The 13,847-nt window shown below is 39.5% G+C and overlaps 1 protein-coding gene across 1 annotated transcript in view; it reads left to right on the forward strand.

The window, feature by feature from the left end:
* Positions 1-13,847, forward strand: part of vegfc (vascular endothelial growth factor c) — a 68,414-nt gene that overhangs the window by 13,666 nt on the left and 40,901 nt on the right. The window lies entirely within an intron of this gene.

Here is a 13,847-nt window from a genome sequence, read left to right on the forward strand (position 1 = left end):
ACAAAGTGTACCACAGAGTAACACAAAGGACCATAAAGTACCACAAAGTGTACCACAAAATAACACAAAGGACCATAAAGTACCACAAAGTGTACCACAAAATAACACAAAGTAACACAAAGGACCATAAAGTACCACAAACTGTACCACAAAGTAACAAAGAACCACAATGTGTACCACAAAGCGTGCCTAAAAGACCCACAAAGAACCACGTTGTTTGGTTCTTTGTGGCACTTTGTGGGGTACTTTGGAGTATTTTGCGGTATGCTTTGTGGTACTTTGTGGTACTTTTTGTGTTACTCTGCGGTACTTTGTGGTTCTTTGTGCTATGTTATGGTACTTTGTGGTACTTTATGGTGCCCTGTGGTATTTTTTGTGGTTCTTTGTAGCTCTGTGTGGCTCTTCGTTGTACTTTATGGTACTTTGTAGAGTTTAGTAGGACCCCCTGCCAGCTTTCCATTCAGTCTGTTTCCAACTCTCTCGCTCTGTTTCCTTCTCTGCATGTCTCCACTCTCTCTTTCTTTTTCAATATCAGCCATGTTATGTTTCATACCTATACCTCTATTTACTCTGTTCTTATTCCGGTCTGTGCCATTGCTACATCCCATTCATTGCTGCTGCAACGACCCAATTTGCTCGTGGGGATGGATCATTAAAATGTAATCTAATCTAATTTAATCTAATCACTATATCTTTCTCACATCCCTCTTTCTCTATCTCCGTCTCATTTCTCTCTCTGCATCTTGCTATATTCAGTCTAAGCCATTCTATTCCTGTCTCCATAAAGAGTTGCAGATGTGTGTGTGTGTGTGTGTGTGTGAGAACAGCTGGTTTAACACTCAGACTCTGCAGCCGAGAAAAACATCGATCAATAGACTGTTAAAATTGAAGTCTGATCAAAACTGACAGCATTGCCATTGTGTATATGTGTGGTTTTCTGTGGGCGTACATACTGTATGTGTGTGTGTGTGTGTGTGTATGTGTCTTTGTGTCTGAGTGTGTGTGTATATGTGTGAATGTGTATGAATGTGTGTGTGCATTTTCAGGTGTGGATGTGTGAATGTGTGTGTGTGAACGTGTGTATGTGTGTGTCTGTGTGTGTGTCTGTCTGCCAGGAGAGACTGTGAAGCTAATAGTTTTTTATTTTATTTTCCTGTTACTCAACTCTTCACCTCTGGATCTTGCAGAGGGTCTGCGGGTATATTTCCAGTTTTTAGTTTTTCAATTTTTCAGTTTTTAAGTCTTTATGAAGTGAAACAACACCTTTTCAACTGATTTTAAGAATAAGGGAAATAAATAATCAAAGGTTAGACTAAACTACATTATGAAGGCAAAATAACAGCAGTATCATTAGTAACAGCAGTAAAAATGTGTTGTAGCTGAAGGGGAATTTGATTTGATTTTGTATTCACTCACTAACCCAGCATGCATTTTGAGTTGAGTGGCCAGTAGCGTTCGACTGATATGGGTTTTTGAAGGCTGATGTCAATATTTTTTTTGATACACAACTTTGTAATGCTCTCATGTTTGTGAAGCTGTCAATAGCCGATATTTTGTGCCGATATTCAAAAACTCTTCACTGAAAGTCATACTAAAATAGTGAAATAGTATTAGGTGGATGAGCAGCTCCTTAAAGGAATAGTTCACCCAAAAATGAAAATTCAGTCATTATCTACTCACCCTCAGTTGAAACACAGGTGAAGTTTGTTAGTCCATAAAACAGTCCCGGAGCTTTCCAGCACAACTTCGTAGCAGCGCTCTCCAAAACAACTGAAGTCTTTGGGGGCCGATCTGTAGAGTTCCAAAAAGAGCAGAAAAAGAACAAAAAATATCCATAAAATTACTCCATCCACCGATATTGACGCCATTGCAAATCTTCACCACTCTCCTCCACTGCCGTGTAGATAATTTTCATTTTTGGGTGAACTCCTTTAAAGGGTAACTTCGGTATTTTTCAACCTAAGTGACTAAAGGGGACAACAATTTTTGAAATTGGTCCAGTATTGAGTGAGATCGCTTCAGCCGGCAGCCGCGAAACGAGCTGCAATGTAATCCGACGGGGCAAATCGCACCGTCAATGTACGTCCACTAAAAGTGGACGTCTGTGTGTAACCAAGTCTCGCGAGAGTTGAGTTGTTGCAGGAAGTTACACACAGACCGGATCAAGTGAAAGGTAAAGAAAAACGTTTCATTTCTTTGTAGGGTCCTTTCCATAATGTTGTCAGACACTTATAATAACAATCTGAGCCTGTCAGTGGCAAAAACAAGCACTTTTAGTGGACGTACATTGACGGTGCGATTTGCCCCATAGGATTACATTGCAGCTCGTTTTGCGGCTGCCGGCTGAAGCGATCTCGCTCAATACTGGAGCAATTTCAAAAATTGTTGTCCCCTTTAGTCACTTAGACACAAAAAGATGGGAAAATAGGGTCCAGGTTGAAAAATACCGAAGTTACCCTTTAAGGCAGAGTGAGGCAGGTTTCACTGCAGGTTTTGCAGACTTTTAGAGAGTAAAGTCCTCCCACACCACACTGGAATGATTTCTCTGGTCTGACATCTGATATAAAAACAGGTGAGCCAGTGTATTTCAGACACTGGGTGGATTAGCAGGTCCTTGAAGCTACACTAAGCGATTTTTTCTGACCACTAGAGGGTGACAGCAACCGCAACACATTTTGTAAACACACAGCAAAGCTACTAGGCGATGGAAGCCCTTAAGGACAAACCGTGCATAAAGCTAATGGCTAAAATAAACGTACCTACGGAGAAATATCGGCAGTTACCAGTCTCGCTTTGCCAGATTTTTCTCCCGCTGAAGGTTACATGTCCCACAATGACACGTGAAGAGGCAGGTAGCAAGTTTACTAGTTGAAAACGTTTACTCGCTCGCTTCATCAATTCGCCATTACTCGGGCCGAATTTGACAACAAGCTTTAGGAAAGAGGTGAAAACAACAACACAGCTGGTCCACGTGTGTGGCTGTTTGTTTACATCATTACGTCTCACGGAAATCTCCACGTAGCACACGTTAGTTTCAGGATTGGTTACAAGGTCTGAAATCGCTTATTGCAGGTTTAAGGCAGGATGAGTTTCATTTAATCAGAAATACTTTATTGTCTAGCTGTGGTCATGTAGGAACCTCCGTCATATCAGAGATAGATAACATTGACTGGACCAGATGTGATTCTAAATAAAAGACCAATATCCGCCCCATATACAGTGTCTACCATTGGTTGTAGGTGGGATGTCGCCTTCCTCTCCATGCATGTAGAATAGCCCAGAACTATTTCAGCCTCCATCATAACAAGTTCAGACTGATGGCTTATGTCCCACATGAGACAGTAATTGTTTACGTTTGTAAGACATTTAAATCCAAAGCTGTTTTGTGCTGGAAACATTTAAAGCACTTGACAATGACATCAGCAGCTGGTGTTTTGGAGGTAGCATGCTGTGGTTACACATTGGCAGCCCTAGTGTAAACTAGCTCTGTGTGTGTGGGTGTGTGTGTGTGTGTGGGTGTGTGTGTCACGCCAGACACACAATCAAACACTTGACTGTTAAACAAACATGCAGCTACAAAGAATTTTTAACTCTTCTGCACACACACGCACGCACACACACACACACACACACACACACACACACACAGAAAACACAAACTATCCACTCTTGATAAGACCACCAAGATAGTAGTTTGTTTGGCAGAGAAGCCTTGGTTACCGAGACAGAGTTCAGATGCCCCTGCAACACACACACACACACACACACACACACACACACACACATACACACACACACTCATTTTCAAGTACACAAACAGGAGAGCTAGGCTGACGACAGGTCTAAAGGGAACTCCAGTCATTTAGCTGATGTGACGTAAGTGACACAAAAGCCACTTGGGCTTTTGTGGCTTTTGACAGACCCACTGGTTGTTATGAGGATGGAACCTGAGAGCTTCTGCTTTCAGGACATTCTCTGTAGCCAATGGGTCACGCTGCTGCCCCTAAATAAACAGGATCATTATGAGGAAATTAATGATGATTTCAAATTTGGTCGAGCGATTCAGAGAGTCTGGTGTTGCTCTAGTCAACGTCTTGTTCTCGCTCGGAGAAACAATCGAGCCAATCAGCGCCTTTGCGGGCAGGACAAAAGTTTGAATCGTTCATGCAATGGTTTTAGATAGATTTGCTGAAATCAAGCTCCTTAACCAACATATTGTCTTTGCAAGAACGATATTCAGAGCGGCCGGATATGTCACTCACTAGTGATTGGTTAGGGGAAAATCTTCTTCTGTTTCTTCTTCTTCTGTTTATTCCAAACAAAAAGGAAACATAAAACACGACGCCGGGAGAGCAGAAATTGTAAAAGCTTTAACCTCGTCTTCCCTGCCGGCCACGCCACTGGGTCCATAATTACAAACGCAGGTTGCACGGCCAAGCTTTGTTCAAACCCACAGAACTTTATTTTAAATTCTAGTCAAGTTTACAAGTTTTCCAAAGACACCAAATATGTCATGCTACATACAGGGAAATGTGTATATAATGATGCACAAACATCTAGATTTTTTCCATTTGATGTAATGGTGCAGCCATAAAAACTTGTATTTGAATATTTCATTCAATATAAGCAGCTAGAGCTTCAAGAAAGCATTGGAACAGCAGATACAGAATATGGATGTGATGTTGTTGTACAGTTAGGGTAAAGTCAGCTAAAGTCAGGGTACAAGGGGTTAATGCACTGACTAAAGGTTGAATCACTATTGTTTGGTATCAGTCAGTGATAGAAAGTAGCAAAATGAACATTCATATTCATACACCATATAGTAATTGCCTGGTTATGGCTTCATCATGCACCACATGGACACAATATCCCATCAGTTCCTCATCCAATAGTTTTGGTTCCTTTGGACAAGTTAATGCATCAGAATTTATAATATAATATAATATAATATCCCCACTGTCTAATTATAAGTCATTCATAATATTATCTTACAACACAGTAAAATTTGATCTTCACTGTCTCAAAGGAAATTCAGTTTGCAAGGCCAGCACAGAAAATCACACACGACTGTGAGTGACGTATAAAATTATATTTATAGCATTTCTAGCACACATGATGGGCAATATAATGACTTTAAAAGCATGGTGGATTTCCTTTCTTTTATGTGTTGCGTGTCTGAATATCTGACAGGTCTTTTCCATGTCTGCTCTAAGTGTTTTACCATCTGCGCTCAACCTTCAAGCTTTCTTCTACCACTGTTCCACTGGCTCCGCTTGCTCTGGAAAATGTTTGATGGCTACCGATGCAGCATGTGAAAAAGGAGTTGTGCATTTTTTTTGAGAGAGTTTAAAAGTTGTTAAATATCCTGCAGACATTGAATATCCCATTAAAGTAATTGAGAAAATCTGCTTAGGTTTTCCCATTGGCACCTATGTATGTTTAACATCTGACAGCGCATTATCAATGGTTTGGCTTGGTTCTGGCAATCAAGAAATAGTTTCTACTGTACATGTGTGAGACTTGGACTCGAGTCAGACTCGAGTCACAATTTTAAGTGCTTGAGACTTGACTTGATGCATGAAGAGAAGACTTGAGACTTGACTTGACTTGGGTTCTGGTGACTTGAGACTTGACTTGATGCATGAAGAGAAGACTTGAGACTTGACTTGACTTGGGTTCTGGTGACTTGGGACTTGATGCATGAAGAGAAGACTTGAGACTTGACTTGACTTGTGTTCTGGTGACTTGGGACTTGACTTGATGCATGAAGAGAAGACTTGAGACTTGACGTGACTTGGGTTCTGGTTACTTGAAACTTGACTTGATGCATGAAGAGAAGACTTGAGACTTGACTTGGGTTCTGGTGACTTGAGACTTGACTTAATGCATGAAGAGAAGACTTGAGACTTGACTTGGGTTCTGGTGACTTGAGACTTGACTTGATGCATGGAGAGAAGACTTGAGACTTGACTTGACTTGGGTTCTCGTGACTTGGGACTTGACGTTGACTTCGATGACTTGAAAAAGTTTCTAAAGTCTTGACTTGAAATATTGTGTTTGTGTAAATGACTTAGATTGAAAGTGATGAGATTTGTTCCAGCAGACGACTGAATTTAAATTCTGTTTTCTGAATTTGTATGGAATGATTGAATTTATTGAAGTTGAAACTGATTATAGAAATCAAACTCATGATGCTCTTACCAAGTTTTTATCCTATTAAAACCATATTGCATTGAAAAGTCCTAGATATTTAGTTTTCTTTAAGATATTAAATTGATACTGGACTCTTGATTTGTTCTGACTTGACTTGCTGCTCTACATTTAGACTTGAGACTTGACATTAATGACATGGACTTGATTTGAGACTTGACTTAACCCTAACCCTCGAGCAAAGCTGACTTGGTCACACCTCAGTGTCAGCTTTCTATAGCCGCTTTTCCACCGCATGGTACCGGCTCAACTCGCCTCAACTCTACTCGCTTTTGGTAGTACCACTTGGTTTTCCACTGCAGATAGTACCCCCTCAATGTGAAATGTGAAATATGAAAAAAAGAAAACAATTCTGTGAAAGAGATTTGTTCTGAACACAGTAGACTTCAAAACCTTTATCTGTTAATATCATATTGAAGATTGCAGTATATTAACGGGAACATCCACCCCAAAAACAGAATGAACATACTGTATGTTATCCCTTTGATCTAAGACAGTGAAGACAGTTCAGTTTTGATTTGTGAACATAAACAAATCTTTGCCAAAGGCTTGAAAGAAGAGAGGGAAAACTCTCGGGAGGCAAATCCTGGAGCATTTCCCAGGGCTTTAAAGTGAGATACAACCTATTTCTATGGAAAAGCCCAAGAAAAGATCGAAAGAGTCCGCAGACGAGTGGATGACTGACAGCGGATTAGGACCGTTGTTCTCTGGTTTCAAGCTTTGGGAGAGACTCGCTCATGTTCACAAATATGAATTGAGCTGTCTGAGATCCCATGGATTTTAATATGTTAAGTTTTGTGTTTACATTTGTGTAAATCCTGTTGCTGCCCACTGTTTTCTCCAGCTTGTCATCTGCAGGCTGATTTGGTCTTGCTGTTGTTTTACGTCCAATCTGAAATCATTAGATTAGCTGATTAGATCACCGGTGCCAGTGACATACTAGGGTGTGTGTGTGCGTGTGTTTCGATCGCTCTCTGATCCAGCGTCAGTGAGTCATGTTGTGATTCAGATGGTATTTTGACACCAACGTATTAATTCTGACGTTATTTACAGGAAAAAGTGGAGAAATGGAAAAACCCTGTCAACTATTCATAAAATACGATGGTCAGTTTGACATTCGATAAATCCAAACATTGTCCAATAAAATCATGAAACAGCATCACACGCTTCATTATAAACTACACGGGAAGTTTATTGAGTTATAATGCAGTTAAGATTAAACTGATTATTTTGGGGTTACGTATGAATCACTTGACATTGCTTGAAATTCACTGCAAATTTTGAGACATATGCAGAACGTAAACAAATTACGGAAATGACCATATTCTGTTCCTTTCTGCTTCCTCTTCTTCTTGACATTCATTAAAACATGAAGGCTGTCATCTGGATATGTAACGTACATTATAGTTGCGATATAATCCTAGCCAACATGGTCTGTATTTGAAGTGCAATCCCAGACTCAAATAGAGAAAGAGAGAGAGAGACATAGAGACATACAGAGACATAGAGAGAGAAGGCAGGTGAGAGAGACAGGCAGGCAGTGCTGAGCGTGTCACACATAAAAAAATAATGCTTTCTACTCCCTGGGAGCAGTAATTCATTACACTACTTGTTATATTAGTTCTCTGTTCCTCATCCTCTCTTCCTTCTAAAATCAAGATCAGTCAGTTTCTTCTCCTGTGAACAATCAGGAAACCAAACAGTGTTGATGTCCAATGTTCCTGTTGTCCTTTTACTGGAGAGAATCAAAGTAGTGAGAATACTTCCACCCAGAGAAAGATAACTTCTGTACCATTTCTCATTAAACTAGTGGGAATACTTCCATTTAGAGAAAGTCAACTTTTGTACCATTTCTCATCAAAGTAGTGAGAATATTTCCACTCAGAGAAAGTCCACTTTTCTACCATTTCTCATCATCTTTACAGGAGATGGAATTTTATCAATATATAAAGGAGCTGCTCTTGTCAGTGGTGGACATTTCATTTTCAAACTCTTCCGTTCCACCTGTGGTCGCCCTCATGGTGAATGTGACAGAGGTATCAAGTGGTTTTCTTCAGAAATTGCAAGCAGCGCATTGAGGTGAAAGCTTTGAGTAGCCCAGTGTGATAAAAGCACAAGACTCAGCAATACAACTCTGCGGTCGGTTTGGTCGGCTACTGTATTCGTGGTGATGGATGTCTTTTTCCTACTGCTCGTCCATCGTCTTGCGGTGTGATTCACTGCAGTCAAAACCAAACATCTACCAACCAGCACAACTCTCATCGGCAGCCTGGGCCAAATTCAAATGTTACAACACCTATATCTTATATTTTTGTTTTATTACATATGTTTTTTTTTTCCCTCATAGGCCTCAAACCACAAAATTTTTCTGTGCTGCTATTATGAATGCATTTTCAGTGGAATAAATACCAATAGCAATATATCTGTGAAACTTTTTTTTTTTTTTTTTTGGATTGAAGCTTCCAATAGCTGATATTTTACGCTAATGTTCGTTATCATTAAATTTGACCATTTTCATACCGAACATTTCCAAAACATGACAAGTATTGAGAGTTTCCCCCAGTGTTTTATTGTTGTCAGGGTGTAAAAGCCTCTGAAACAACATTTAGACCATGGGACACTAATACTCCAATGAAGCCCAAGTTAAATAGCAACATGCATCTATCTCAACTATCTCAATACATCTTCTCTTCTAACAGTCTGTCCAATTACAATAGCTCCTTGATCTATTGGCACCTCTCTAAGGAAAGGAAATGGAAATGAGTTCATCGATGTGATAAGCTTAAAAAGGCCTGGTCATAATCCGGCTAACTCTGACTAAGCCTGCATTTTTGCAGGATTGAGCTGAAGGAGCTGTTGCTCTGGTAACAAGTTAAAGTAATTGTTAAGCTTGCTTCAAGGATGGAAAATCCCACGTTTCATGTCAAATTGTCAACAAACGCGTCCGGGTAACTCAATCAGTTAAGTTCAAGTTGAGAACTGAGTTTTACATAAACAGGTACATAAAAATCAGAGTCAAGGAGTATAAATTCAACCCCAGCTTCCACCTCGTTTACCTTTTATTAAAAAAAAAATGGATATCGTCCAGTCAGTGTTGTCTGCCTGTGATATGATGGAGGTTCCTCCCTGACCACAGCTGTGTTTTTATTATATCAGATGTCTGAGCAGAGAAATCATTCCAGTGTGGTGGGAAGATTTTACAGATTTGACAGTCTGTAAAACCTGCAGTGAAACCTGCCTCATTCTGCCTTAAGGAGCTGCTAACCCACCTGAAACTATTTCGTTAGTCTGGCTTTCAATGGAGAGTTTTAGTGTCCCATGATGGTCTAAATGCTGTTTCAGAGGCTTTTCCACCCTGACAAAAACAATGGGATAAAAATTGTCAATTTTAAAGGAATTGGAGTTTTCAGCTACAGTATCGGCCTTCCAAAACAGCTTCAGTCAAACATCCAGGAAACATTAACAGCAGCAAAGACCAAAATGGTGAATTTGGTCACCCCAGAGGTGAACTGGTGGTAAAACGCTAGCTGATCTCATGTCAGCCCATTGACTCATCAGTCAGCCTTGTAATGCTCAGTCCAGCTTTAGAGCAGGAAACTATAGTTCCTATTTCAGGTGACAGCAGGCTTTTATTTAGAGCCGCTGTATTGTCAATTGTTTCTGCTCCTTTTGAGTCGATGTGTGACGGCAGAGACAAGGCTTTTTCCCACGTGAAGGGGAGGGAGACATGGACGCTTGAGTGTGTGTGTTCTGTGAAAATAGGCATACATGCGTTCATGCACGCACACACACACACACACACACACACAACGGCACATACACATGCAGTCAGGGGAAACAGACAGAACACATATATACAGAAAGAGAGATGAAAACACATATACTGATGTACGCACACACACACACACACACACACACATACAGTTCATACACACGTAATGAGACAGATGAAAACAAGGTAGACAGAAACACACACATACACTCATACATACAAACTGATGGGGGAAACAGACAGGACATATACAAGAAAGACACACAAACACATACACATGTGGACACACACACACACACACACACACACACACACACACACACACACACACACACTAATACACAAATACACACATTGTTTCTCGTAGGAAATGGAGCGTTGTGTGTGTTATCTCTGCAGTGCTTGTAAACAGAGCTACGGAGGCAGTAAAATACAATGGACTGCTTCACTCGCTGTCAACGCACTGTTCAACTGGCCTCAAACAGAGGCCAGTGTGTGTGTTTGTGTGTGTGCAAGGGCCTTGCTTCCTGTGAACAGTCGTATTGTTCCTGTCCGAGTGATTGTGTGGTTTCAAAGTCTTGAAAACAGATCGATGTTTAACGTATACAATGGTATATTTCTGATTGTTTTGAAGGGCCTAGGAGGTTCGATAACATTTGCATACAGTAGCCATATATTTGTCAAAGAACGATAATTAATAGGCTAATTGTGAACATATTCTAACAAGTGAACATGTGCTGTGTGTTTGTTGCGTCTCTATGTTTTAGTTTATGTTAACTAAATTCCTCGGAGCATGTGAAAATGAGGGTTAGTTGTCTTTTCACTATGGTTCTTTGGCTGTATTGGCTACTAGAAGTTAATGGCCAGTACTGATGTTTTTGGATTGAAGCTGCCAGTAGCAGATATTTTGTGCAGATATTCAATATCTTTACATTTGACCATTCTCATGCCAAAATATTCCAACAAATGCCCAACAAGTTTCCCCCAGAATTTCATCAGGTGGAAGAACATCCGAAACTACTACTACTACTACTACTACTACTACTACTATTAATACTACTACTACTACTACTACTACTACTACTACTACTACTACTACTACTACTACTACTATTAATACTACTACTACTACTACTACTACTATTAATACTACTACTACTACTACTACTATTAATACTACTACTACTACTACTACTACTACTATTAATACTACTACTACTACTACTACTACTACTACTACTACTACTACTACTACTACTACTATTAATACTACTACTACTACTACTACTACTATTAATACTACTACTACTACTACTACTATTAATACTACTACTACTACTACTACTACTACTATTAATACTACTACTACTACTACTACTACTACTATTAATACTACTACTACTACTACTACTATTAATACTACTACTTCTATTACTACTGTTACTACTACTATTACTACTACTGCTACTACTATTACTACTGTTACTACTACTACTACTACTGCTACTACTATTACTACTGTTACTACTACTACTACTATTATGACTACTTTTGCATTCTTGTGTAGAAGCTGATCAAAATGTCCATTCAAGTCCATTCAGGCTTCTCATAGACAACCAGTGTAGTATTGATCAACTCTACAATAAATATGTAATCAATCAAACTGCATCGTATCCATCATATCAGAGGTGGACCACACTGACTGGACCACATCTGATTTTTAATAACGGGACAATATCGGTCAGATATAACTGATAACTGATGTTAACCAAGGCCTATGGCCTCTAGTTAACTCTCTCATCCCCGGCAATTATTGCTATTATTATTTTCTGTTCTTGTTTTATTTGTTTTGTCTGCCTCACTGTGTAAAGCGTCCTTGGGTCTCTTGAAAGGCACTATATAAATCTAAGTTATTATTATTATTATTATTATTATTATTATTATTATTATTATTATTATTATTATCAATATATCGGATTAGTATCAGGGATCGAACCAACAAACTCTCAACAACTAGGCGGCCTTCGGAATTTACCTGAAAATCATCTGCCCCATACTGTATGATCTCACAGTAGGTCTAGCTCTATTTTAACAGAGCAAACCCAATCTCTAGGATTTGAATCTGGATTTCCATTTCTAACTTGCATTAAATCCCATATTGCAGATAGAGGATGAATGTAGATTGTGTCTAGATGAGACATCTAGCCACATTTAATACACCCAAACGCAAATGTGGTTACACCTAAGGAGGACTGGACACTGATTATTTCCAAGCTACCTTCAACTCTAGAACTCAGAATAATACAATACCTCAGGATCTCACAGTATATGAACACTGAACACAAACACAGGAAAATACCCAGAACACAATTACTTTTCCCTTTCTCTTTTCACACACACACTCACTGGAGTCACTGGAATTTCCCAGACAGCAGTATCAGCTTTCATCAGACAGCGCTCCTGTTTTCACACTTCACACACTCTTGCTCCCTCGGGATCTGCTTGTGTGAGTGTGTGTGTGTGTGTGTGTGATGGGGGTAGGCTGAAGTTTGGAGGTGTCAGGTATTCTGATTCCTGTTTAAATGTGCTTTCGCTTTTGGATATTTGTCCTGTCATCACGTCCACTCAGAGAAAGTTAGTTCCACAAGAAAGCACCGATAAATCTGAATTAAAATTTTAATAGTTCCTTTTTATGCTAGGTCAGTTCTGTGACTGTAGGAGTACAAAACCCATACAAAACCCATTTTTTAATGATTAGATTAGAAACACGTGGACGTCAGTGTGGAAATGCTGTTCTTAATTCCTGAAAAGTTGACTATGTAGATGTAGGAGTTCATCCAACAACAGGGACAGGTTTTCCTGTGGGCACAAGGATGAAATTCACAAATCCAAACAATCATAAAGCTAAAGATCTGACAGAAAACACAACAATAAACAATAAACCCAGTGGGGTGGTATCACATATAGAACACAATGAAGCTGACAGTCAATAAAATTTACATGAGATCATAATCCAACATGATATATATGGTAGAGAGAGTATCAAAATGAGGGTTTGATTGATATGGGTTTTTGAAGGCCAATACTGATATTTTTGGAGTGAAGCTGCCAATAGTCGGTATTTTGTCCCGATATTCAATATCATTAAATATGACCATTTTCATGTCCAAAAACTACAGAAAAATTCCAAGCACTGAGTATTTCCCACAGAACTGTATTCTTGTCAGGGTAGAAAAACCTCTGAATCAGCATTTAGACCATCATGGGACACTAAAACTCTCCATTGAAACCAGACTAATGAATTAGTTTCAGGTGGGTTAGCAGAGTGGGTTAAGGCAGAGTGAGGCAGGTTTCACGGCAGGTTTTACACACTGTTGAGTAAAATCCTCCCACACCACACTGGAATGATTTCTCTGCTCAGACATCAGATATAGAAATATTGTCATAGAACCAATGCAGGTGGAGGTAGGGGTGGAAAAGGGAAGCTTGGCCAACACCAACCTAAGCAGCATCAGTCTCTGTGTGCAGCAGCAATGAGTGTGAAGCAGGTCAGTTTACAGTAAATACACTGTCTTCTTGTCAGTGTTTGATGGTTATTGGTGTGTGTCGTGACACTACCACACAGACTAGGCAAGGAGGAGATATTGATCTTGTGACTTTGTTTAAACCTTGATAACAACTAACTTATTAGGTTCTTTTAAAATGTGTGGTGTGTGAATGGTATATCCTCTGTGGGCCCACAGAGGATATATTAATTTGTGAAGTGATTGTACATTTGTTTTAGCTGATAGTTGTGTTGTTGGTTTCACATGAAACTCAAATGACTAGAGATGTTTTAATTGTCAAACGTCTGCTGTTCAGCCTC

The sequence above is a fragment of the Centroberyx gerrardi genome, chromosome 3 (genome assembly GCF_048128805.1).
Source record: "Centroberyx gerrardi isolate f3 chromosome 3, fCenGer3.hap1.cur.20231027, whole genome shotgun sequence".
Lineage (NCBI taxonomy): Eukaryota > Metazoa > Chordata > Actinopteri > Beryciformes > Berycidae > Centroberyx > Centroberyx gerrardi.